The sequence below is a fragment of the Pinus tabuliformis genome, chromosome J (genome assembly GCF_031772625.1).
Source record: "Pinus tabuliformis cultivar Carrire ecotype Pingquan chromosome J, CPIR1, whole genome shotgun sequence".
NCBI classification, from domain to species: domain Eukaryota; kingdom Viridiplantae; phylum Streptophyta; class Pinopsida; order Pinales; family Pinaceae; genus Pinus; species Pinus tabuliformis.
Genome location: NC_142295.1, coordinates 86,059,313 through 86,070,573, shown reverse-complemented (window position 1 = coordinate 86,070,573; position 11,261 = coordinate 86,059,313). Strand labels below are relative to the sequence as shown.

General features: G+C 39.0%; 1 pseudogene across 1 annotated transcript in view; it reads left to right on the top strand.

Annotated features, from left to right (window-relative positions):
* The window catches only part of LOC149225637 (putative galacturonosyltransferase-like 10), a 93,027-nt pseudogene extending 82,337 nt beyond the window's left edge, over positions 1-10,690 (top strand). The window contains exon 6 of the transcript XR_016247683.1: positions 9,388-10,690. The product of XR_016247683.1 is annotated as a putative galacturonosyltransferase-like 10 (transcript). The remainder of the gene's footprint in view (positions 1-9,387) is intronic.
* Positions 10,691-11,261: the final 571 nt, after the last annotated feature.

Here is an 11,261-nt window from a genome sequence, read left to right as displayed (position 1 = left end):
CGAACTTGATTACCAAGTTTCAACTTTTCTTCCGGAGACTATACTAGATGTTAATCATTATTATATATATTCTAGAGAAAGTCTTAATCTTTTATACATCCTTAAGTAAGTCAAATCTTATTTTTCTCAAGCATCATATATCCATATACCTAAGCATATTTTATGACCAACTTTCTTTCCACAAGATTCTACACATGAATCTTATCCAAATTTTTATATCCAGCATGCATTCCTATGCTTTCATCCAATCATCTATCTATTCATATATCTCACAAAGAGCCTGCATCTTGACCCATTGCATTCCTTCATCCCTTTACCAGTATTGACTCCACATTACATGGAATGCATACTAACCTTGTCATAGTGCTTTTCCCAAGAACCTTCCATAATGATGGTTCTTCTAGGATCATGATGATCCACCTGAGCAAGATGACTACCTCTAACATAATGTTAGATAATACATGGATGAACATTATGCAAAAATGGTCTATCTATCCATATATCTAGATGAAAGCAACTTAATCATGTAAAATTCTAGACATGCTAGTATCATATGCTTCTTTCTATGATGCTATGCGAAACATGCTATTAAAAGAAAGATTAATCTTCTCAGAAAACTTGACAGTCTGTGAACCTTCTTTAGTAGTAAAGATCTTTCACTTCTTCCTTCTTCGCCTTCTTAGATTCTCCCACGGCTTCGACTACATGAGCTTCACTCGTTTCCTTTCTTTTATTGTTCTGCTTGTTTGGACAATCCCTCTTAAAGTGTCCAAATTCATTGCATCCAAAACATTGCACTTTGGACATGTCTTTCTTCTTGGACTTACCAAACTTTCCTTTCTTCAACTTCTTGACTTGGCCTAGAAACGCTTGAGATTGCTCATCAAATCCAATATCATCTTTGACCTTGATCCTTGATTCTTCTAATATGCATTGCGCCCACAACTCATCAAAGGGAGTTGAATCCTTGTTGCAAAGTTGCTCCATTATGGTGGCAATGCATTCAGTACACAGATGGTTACTTCAGAATCAGTGATTGGTTCCCCAAGTCCTTGCAGATGGTCTCTTAGTTGAGAGACTCTCATGAGGAAGGATGCCACATCCTCATCTTTTGACTTCTTCATTTTGTACAACTTGTTTCTTAACAACATCTTTTGACTTGTTGTACTTATTGAATATAAATTCACTAGCTTGTCATACATAGCCTTGGAAGTCTTCAAATTTGCAACAAATGGAACAAGATAATCTTTAATGGATTCCACTATGATCCTTTGTGCCCTTACTTCCCCTTTCTTGTATTTTGCTAGTTCTTGTGTCTTATCTTTCTCAGGTTCAATAATCTCCCCAATAACATATTCCATTACGTCTTGTTCTGTCAGTATTAAGTCAATTTTTTCTTCCATGCTAGATAGTTTGTTGCCCCAATGAGCTTGTTGCTTTCTTTGCAGAAATAACCCATATGACTTGAAGATTCAAGCATGATGTAATAATATGTTACTTGATGATCAAGATTTTTCTTCATGATGTCTCCAACCTTCTTGATTCTTTCAAGACCTTTGGAGAGTTTTGGATGATGTCTTTAAAAGATGTTCCCTAGGATTCCTCCACCAACTTCCAAGATTGATGCCTTACAAATAGAATTCCTTTTTGCAAGATCAACACCCTCCTTGCGAGATTGATGTAGTCTTGATCTTCTTCAATGTAGAAACCCTAGATTAGAAGGGTCTTTTACCAATGAGCTTTTAACTAGATCCCTTCAAAAGACAATTTTGTAGTCTTCTTCTTTCAAGCTTCGAGAGCTTCCTATCTTTTGATCAACAATCCTTTCTAGTGTCCTTTCCAACTGCCTTCCTTGTTCACCTTAGCTCTGATACCATGTTAGAAAATGTAAAGCGACAACTATTATATCTTATTTTCCTTAACCTTGATAGTGCTTGTGAATCTTTAGTTATCTTCTTTATCTTCTTTAGTTAGATCTTTCATCAAACAATATCAAGAATAATAATAGTAACAAAAGAGGACAAAAATATAGGCTCTCAGCCAGCACAAAACCCCTCTAGGGGGAAAACCCAAAACCTCTTCTCTTCTTAGAATCTGCTTCAAATGGGATACAAAGACCCAATCCCCTCCCAGTACCAAGTCGGTGCTTTCTCAAGTCCTTCCTTGATTCTGCACCAAACTGCTACACCCTGCAACTTCGACCTGCCAGCTACAACACTGCTACTCGACCTGCCAGCTATGTGAAAATTCCAATATGGAATCCTATTGCAGCAACTAGTATTATTTCTCCTAACTGATAAATTAATTGTTCAGTTTATTGCTACGACAACATCGAAATAAAAACACTGCAACCTTCACAAATAAAACTACAGAAAATAAATAGCGCTGAAAGTATTAAATACTAACACACACACATAAAATTTACGCCGTTGTTTTTGGACAAAAGTCCCCAGAAAATCCCAATGTGGGAAAACTGGTGCAGCAGATGAGGGTTTTATTTTATTATGTAGCAGTGAAAATTTGAGTACAATCTGGATGCACAAATTGGCAATCCACTATAGGAGAAGCTGACCACAAAAATTAGTGAGACAAATTTTGTCTCACCCGACAATGATCCAACTCCAAAATTGTCTTTGAATGGGCTCCACGAAACCCCTGCGTCAGCCTATGCGTCAAATCTGTGCAGCCTCTGATACGCTCTGCCTGGAACTGAAACTAATCAAGTCGTCTGCCCAATCCAGCCTCTGAGAATGACTCGTTGGTCCCTTCTGAAAATCTTCTTGGCCTCCAACAACTGAATCAACCCTCTGTCTAGCCAAATCTAACTTCTGCCTCTGAAGCTTCTGCGCTGCCTCACTTAGGAAACTCGACCCTCCTTTAGCTAACTCTTCGGATTTGGAAAATATCCTCCAAACTCACTGTCCCTACCCCTCACTCACTGCTTCGATCTCTGGCTCTCCAACAGTTGAGTACTGTTACTCTGAAAATCAATCTGCCAAGGAAATCGTATTTCTGGTGATCTCTTATGTCTTCTCCAAGTGTGCATCGAATTCTTCTTATAATCCTCTGTTGGGACTCCAACGACCAAAATTAAATCTTAATCAATGGCTAGGATCATCTTGAAGTCGATCTATGTGAGTTTCTAGATGATTCTCACCTTATCTCAATTAATATTGATTAATTAACCATATTCCCTTAGTTTAAACTTAAGAAATATTTAAAAATCGGCTAATAATCTAATTGAGACACTTCTAGGTGGAATTTCCATAAACGATTTATGGGTATTGAAGATCTCATGTATTCTAGCCTGCCCACCAAATTTCGTGGCTGGAACACATTTGATGCTACAAAAACTAACACTCCCTCTTAGCAAGGAATGTGTTCTAGTGCTGCATACCCTGCCACAACACTCTGTCTCTGTTTCATCTCCTGTCACACTGCTGATGTATGGTTGCTTTTGCCCACCAATTACTACGCAACTTTGATGTTGCATCTATGCTGCTGCTGACACTGCGATACCGCTGCCAACACTGCACTGCGCTCCTCAGCATTTGACTTCTACTAGTCTGTAATTGTCACTCTGGCACTGACTGCATCTACTGCCACTGATCCATCCTGCTACTAAATACTATGGGACCCCGTAGCTAGGTAATGATCCATGAGGTGGAATCCTCAAGGATCCTGCCCAAACTCTGTAGTTCTCTGGGACTATAGTACCAAATCTCCCCAACTCACTCCTGGAGGTATATCTGCGAACATCACGAAGTCTTCCTCCAACCTGGAGGATAGCCTGTCGATCTTTGCTGAAGCTGCGTGCTGGTCCTACTTCTCCTCCTTGTCCTTCTTTCTGAGAGGACACTGGGTACTTTAGTGATCGAGCTCACCACACTTGAAGCACTTGACCTTTAACAAGTCCTTCTTCTTTCTCTGCTCCCCCTGCCCTTGACAGGGAGCCCTAGATGCGAGGGCCACATTCTCCTCCTGCTTCACCATCTTCGATCCGCTACTGCTGCTGCCACTGATGGAGCTCTTTAATAGAGCTCGTCTCAACTCCTCCTGCTACAAATCGGCCCACATCCTGTCCCACTCTGGTAGCCTATCTCTGCCCAATATGCTTTGGACAAAGACCTGCCAATCCTCTGAGACACTATTGAGTGCCAATCACACTAGCTTCGTGGGTTGAGGTGCTGCCCCAACAACTGACAGCTGGTCTCAGACCTCTTGAATCCTGGTAAGGAAGGGATCTATGCCTTCCCCCTTCTGCATCCGGATGCATCTTAGCTTCTCCTCAAGAAACATCTTTCGCTACTCGGAAGTGCCTTGATATAGCGTGGCGAGAGCATCCCACATCTCTTTGGCAGTATCCTTGCCACTTATGTGTGAGACTATATGGTCTCGGACTCCATCCAGGATCAACCACTTTGCTTGCGCCATCTCATTCTTGTATTCTTTCTACTGATCTGCATCCTGGGGAATTGCCACTACATTAACAAAGTAGGCTTTCAGGCCATATTCATCTAGAAGGAAGGACATCCTAGCGTTCCAGATGACATAGTTGGAAGCTCCATTCAACCTATCCTGATCTCTAAGCCCTGTAGTGATCATCTATGAAAATATCGAAAACTCCCTCTTTCCTTGTGCTCAGTTGCTACTTTGCTACTCACACTCCCTTCTAGAATGCGTGATCCTGCAAGCTGCTACTGCCAATCTGCAACTGGAAATTCGAACTTCCAAGACTCGAAGTTCCCTGAGGAAAAATTTCCCTCTTCTGTGTGTGCTTTTCTCTCTTCCACCCAACGCTAGTTTTTCTCTAGCGAACTACTGCGAAACCCTCTCTGTCAGCGATAAATTTGCCCAACGAAAAATCTGAGTTGCTCCCTCTGTCTCTGGAATCACTCGATCTGGAAAATTGAATTTTTCGGCTTCTTTGCTCAAAAAAATTGAACTTCCTCAAGTAACTCGGCCTGCCTAGCAAAGGACTGCGCTGCTCCTAGGAATTTCGGCCTACTGCTCTTTACTGAACAACGAAATTCCTTCTTTCGCCTTTGAGTTTGCGGCTGATCAACTACGCTCTGATACCATGTGAAAATTCCAATACGAAATCTTATTGCAACAACTGGTATTATTTCTCCTAACTGATAAATTAATTTTTCAGTTTATTGTTGCGGCAACATCGAAATAAACACGCTGCAACCTTCACATATAAAATTGCGGAAAATAAATAGTGTTGGAATTGAGAAAATGCTAACACACACATAAAATTTACATCGTTGTTTTTGGACAGAAGTCCCTGGAAAAACCAAATGCGGGAAAACCAGTGCAATAGATGAGGGTTTTATTTTATTATGCAGTAGTGAAAATATGAGTACAATCTGGATACACAAACTGGGAATCCACTATAGGAGAAACTAGCCACAAAAATTAGTGAGACAAATTTTGTCTCACCTGGCACTAATCCAACTCCAAAACTGGCTTTGAATGGGCTCCACGAAATCCCCGCGTCAGCCTCTGCGTCAAATCTGCGCAGCCTATGGCACGCTCTGCGTGGAACTGAAACTGAACAAGCCGTCTATCCAATCCAGCCTTTGAGAATGACTCGCTGGTCCCTTCTGGAAATCTTTCAGGCCTCTAGCAACTGAATCAACCCTCTATTTGGCCAAATCAATCTTCTACCTCTGAAGCTTCTACGCTGCCTCATTGAGGAAACTTGACCCTCTTGTAGCTGACTCTCAGGATTTGGAAAATCTCCTCCGGACTCACTGCCCTTGCCCCTCACTCACTGCTTCGATCTTTGGCTCTTCGACAGTTGACTATTGTTACTCTGAAAATCGATCTGCCAAGGAAATCGAATTTTTGGTGATCTCTTATGTGTTCTCCAAGTGCCCATTGACTTCTTCTTATAATCCTCTGTTGGGACACCAACAACCAAGATTAAATCTTAATCAATGGCTAAGATCATCTTGAAGTCGATCTGTGTGAATTTCTAGATGATTCTCACCTTATCTCAATTAATACTGATTAATTAACCATATTCCCTAAGTTTAGACTTAGGAAATATTTAAAAATCGGCTAATAATCTAATTGAGACACTTCTAGGTGGAATTTCCAGAAATGATTTCTGGGTATTGCAGATCTCATGTATTCTAGTCTCCACCAAATTTCGTGGCTAGAACACATCCGATGCTGCAAAAACTAACAAGCTACAACACTGCTACTCGAGTTGCAACTTCGACTTGCCAACTACAACACTGCTATTGAATCTACAACTTCGACCTTGCAATTTTGGTCTTGCAGCTTCCAAGGAAACCCTAGATCAACCTCCTTTTGAGACCTTCCTGGAGCAAGATAGCTCCTCCTAAGGTCAACGAGGTCTAGATCAAGTATCCTTCCTTCCAGCTACAAGATGTTGCACTTCGTCCTCCTACAACTTGGACCTCAACTTCGGCCTCTTCCTGTAGCCCAAAAACCTTAGAATTTTGCACGTGTGAGAGAGATAGAGCCCAAAAACAATAGATTTCGTCCTTCCAACTTCTCCTTGACTTTCACTCTTCTTCTTCTTGCTTCCTAACTACAGATCGAACTCTTTCTTGATAGATCAAACTTGTGTGTGTGTGTGCCTCAAATGAAGTTGAACTGCTCCTTCATATAGCCTTCTCAAGTTGTCAAATTCCCTCCTTTAGGTCGACTTGATGCTCCCAGGGCCGACTTGTACTCTTGGAGATTCCAGGACCTTCTAGACTCAAAAACAATTCTTTTTACAATTACAAATTGCCCGAAAGGGGCTTATAAACATGATGTTGTTTCCATTGACTCATGAAAATAAATCTTAAGACCTAACAAACCCTAGAAGCACGAAGAACATGCTTTTACCTAGAAGACCATCAATAATGAGCATGAAATCCATGCTTCAATAATAATGACTTTCTTTCTTCTTTTCTTGTTTGTTACATAGGATACATATTGAAATGACTACAACAATTATGAAGAACGAAACTAGTTACATTTTCAAAACTACAAGATGCACAATATAAACCAATCTTCTGATCTAATAATTACTACCTAATGATCTTCAACCAATTTATCTCATGCTATTGATATCATTGAGCAATTATAAACAGAAAATATCAATAATAAATGCAGCAGAAACAATAAAGATCATAAAGAGAATGCCATGCACAATAGAGACAACAAATTTTACACTGGGAAACCCAACCTTGGGAGAAAACCCAACAACTTTTCTTTAGGAGAAATTATTCTTCAACAAGGTTTACAAATCAATAATTTTTCCAGAAATTTGTGCGAATACCCAAGTCAAAATACCAGACAAATTTGGTCAAATTCCAGCAAGTCAAGGTTGGTCAAATTGCCCAAAATAATCAGTGGTCAATTTGATCAAAATCTGTGGTCAAACCAGCTTGGTCAAACTCAGACCTACGATTAGCTCTGCGGTCAAATTCAGCCCTGCAGCTTGGTTAACTAGAGTCAAACTCAGCTCCTGCAACACAGTTGAATGTAGTCAACCTCCCTTCCTTCAACTTGATCAAAGTCAAGTCAATTCAGCCTCCTTTTGTCACACATGTTGTTTTAGAAGAGAGACGATGTGATGATGAATGAATCAAAGTGATGTGTCACCAATGTTATCAGAACGAAACCGGTCATCGAACCAAAAAACCTTGTGGACCAAGAACTGGTCGAAACTGGACCGAAACCAGAAAAAAACCAGTTTACCAAAAACATAGAATATTCATATTTTAAAGAAAAAACAGATATATTCATGTGCATCCATATGAATCCAAACCATCTATACACAAATATGCAAAAGTTCTCATTTATATAGCAAGTAATAGTGTATATAACTGAAAAACCACTTAGTGCAAAACATCGTTGAACCAAAAATGTTACAAACATCAAGAAGCAGAGTCTAAAAGGCCTTTATAGTCCAAAATAACATGATAGATCATAGTATTATACTACAACCTACAATACTACAAGCTACAACTACAACAAATCAATGATCAAATCATCAATCATCATCAGAATCATCATCCAATTCCTGATCATCCTCTTCATCCTCATTTGAAGAATGAGTAGCATCCAAGTCTGCAATGGGATTATGGCTTGATTCCCTTGGCTCTGAAGCTGCTACTAGTGTTTCTGATATATCTACCTTTGCATCCTGTGGAGGTGGGTCCAAATCCAACCAAGAAAGGTCTTCATTGTCAAATGTTGGTGCTTGACTCTCCACAACCCATTCTGATGTTGGATCAAAGTCACCCAAGACAATGTTGCTTGATTTAGGGGTTTTATTCAGCGATTGGTTGCGCCTCAACCTAAGGTTGTACTGAACAAAAACCATGTCATTTAACCGCTTTTGCTCCAAACGGTTCCTCTTCTTAGTGTGTATACGCTCAAACACACTCTCCAACAACTCTCCAAGACTCCAATCAACTCTTCAAATTTGCAAAAAATCTCCCTCAGAACAACCCTGCAAAAAACTCTCTGAATTCTCCTCACCGAACTCAGCTCAAGAATTGCAAGAGACTCGAATGAATAGTGTGAGTGAAATAGAGGGGGTGGGGGTGTTTAAATAGCTTTAAGGGGGGGGGGGGGGGGCTAGAGTAGCATTAGAAACTAGGAAAAAAATGTTTTTTTATGCAACTGGTGGAATCGGTTCGGACTGGACCGGTTTTGCCCCCAAACCGGTCAGACCGGCCGGTTCCGCTAGAACCGGTTCGGTTCTGATAACACTGTGTGTCACATCATGTATATATACAAGTTGAATGGGTTGAATTTTGACCAAGGGACACACCCTTTCATGGTGGGGCCGAGTTGTCCTTTTTGAGCCTACATGATGTCCAAATTTTTTATTTTATTTTATTTTAATTTTCAGAATTCTTATAGACCGACTTAGGTGGCCTCTTGGCATGCATAGCACTAAGGACAATCTATGTGGTTAAAAACCCTCTAAGATGGGAAATTGTGCATAGCACTAAGGACAATCTATTAATGAAAGAATAGTTTACATAAACATCCTACATTGATTATCAACGGATGATCCTCCATGCACTTTAAATCGAGATCATGGACCATTTGACTGTTGAGCAATGGATTGAGTGTCTTTAATGTCAACGATATGTTGAACTATCGAATCACTCATGTTTAAGACATGATTATGATTGTTGGATTACTAAAATACAAAGGAACAATAATGAAACACACTAAAAGCACATTAGATGAAGTGGAACTTAAAGTAGCTCCTAGTGTCAAAATGTCCTAACAGGGCATATTGATATGCCTAGAATATTAGGAATGCCAATTTGTTTTCTTTCTTTTCATATTTAATGTTGTTCCAACACTATTCTCTTCTAATAATTTTCATCCTTGCAGAGATGGTGGGTCAGATCAGGCAATTATGTTAGCACTTGATGGAAATTACACCAAACTTGATGCCTCTTGGAATAGGAGGGAATCTAGATTTTCTGGGATTGGCAGTGATGTGAAAATCTTTCACTTTGATGGAGAGAAGAAGCCATGGTTAAAACAAACCGAAGACAACATACAGACCAATATGACTAAAATTTGGTGGGATTACCTCTCTGGAGGAGCAAATCTTCTATTGAGACAGCCAAATATATTGTAATTTTGAATAATGAAAAACTCTGAGAGAATTCAGTAAAACAGGCTGCGGTTTGTATACGTCTGCAATATGGGTATTGTGTATATTCCAGGACTTATATTATGAATTAGCTACTAAGGATAGAATATGGTTAGAGACTTCCTTGTACCTTTAAAAAAACATCAATTTGGGCCACTGATTTGTAAGATCATATCATGTTTAAATGGTGGTGATTGGGTTCTATGCATGAAAGCAACATAGAAATATGGTCAAGCAGGTCAGCACATTTGTTGATTACATATGTTAAAAAGTGCCCAAGAAAGTTGGTATTCCACAGATTTGATAGCAGGTATGCAATAGTTAAATAATTCAATAGAAGTCTGTATCTGCTCATTTGTTGAAGAGGCTTACAAGCAAGTGGGCGAGTGACAATTTCGTTGGAGGGGTTTATGATATGGTACAAACCGCTAAGAGTGAAGATTGCACTGGATCTTGTTCATAAGAAAGATAGAGTGTTATGCATTAGCTTGACAAGATTTGCAAAGTAAAATGGCAATACCAAGCTTCCAAAAAGTGGACAAGAAAGTTCGTATTCCACAGATTTGATATCAGGGATGCAATAGTTAAATAATTCAATAGAATTCTATATTTGGTCATTTGTTTAAAAGGCTTACAAGCAAGTGGGCAAGTCACAATTTCATTGGAGGGGTTTATGATATGGTACAAACAGCTAAGAGTGAAGATTCGCTGGATCTTGTTCATAAGAAAGATAGAGTGTTATGGCAAAGTAAAATGGCAATACCAAGCTTCCAAAAAACAGTAACTTTTCAGAGGTGACATGACTTGAACCCATAACAATCTGTTTTGGGATTGGTGTTCTACCATTGAACAACATCTCCAAAATCTTTCAACGTAAAATGGCAATACCAAGCTTCCAAAAAACAGTAACTTTTCAGAGCTGACATGACTTGAACCCATAACAATCTGTTTTGTAGATTGATGTTCTACCATTGAACAACAGCTCCGAATGCATGATAAAAGACGTATGAAAAATAAGTTGTATTATGTTTCTCACTGACAACCTCTCTGATATCTTTGGCAGAATTATTTTTAAGATTATTTTCTTTCTTTAGTGCTCACATAAAGTTCAAGAATTTGTTATTTTTAAAAGTCAGCAGTACTATGAGTCATATTTCCCTGAAGTCACCTACTTAGAGATGGCCTTAATACGCCAAGTACACATTAAGTCTTTATATTTATGCTTTCGTTTTGTCAATATATCTGACCGACCTGGTCTGTAAGACCTTTTCGGAGAATTAATTGTACATTGACAATTAAAATTTAATAAAATATTTGATTAAAGATGTTTGGATGATTAAGGTCTTGTTTATGTGGCTGAATTATTATTTTCCCTTAATGCATATATCTAATATGCTGAACTTCCATTCCTATTTAGCAAAGAAATGTTTATTCATGAATCTTAAAATATTTTTCATCTGCATGTGAGTTAAGCCATTTGTTTTTCATATGGACTAAGTTGATTTTAGATATTCAAAAAAGTAACATATCTTGGTTTTTTTTGAAGTGATTTATCCAACTATATTTTTAGGAGTTGCATTACATATGATGTAGTTTGGGTTTTTTG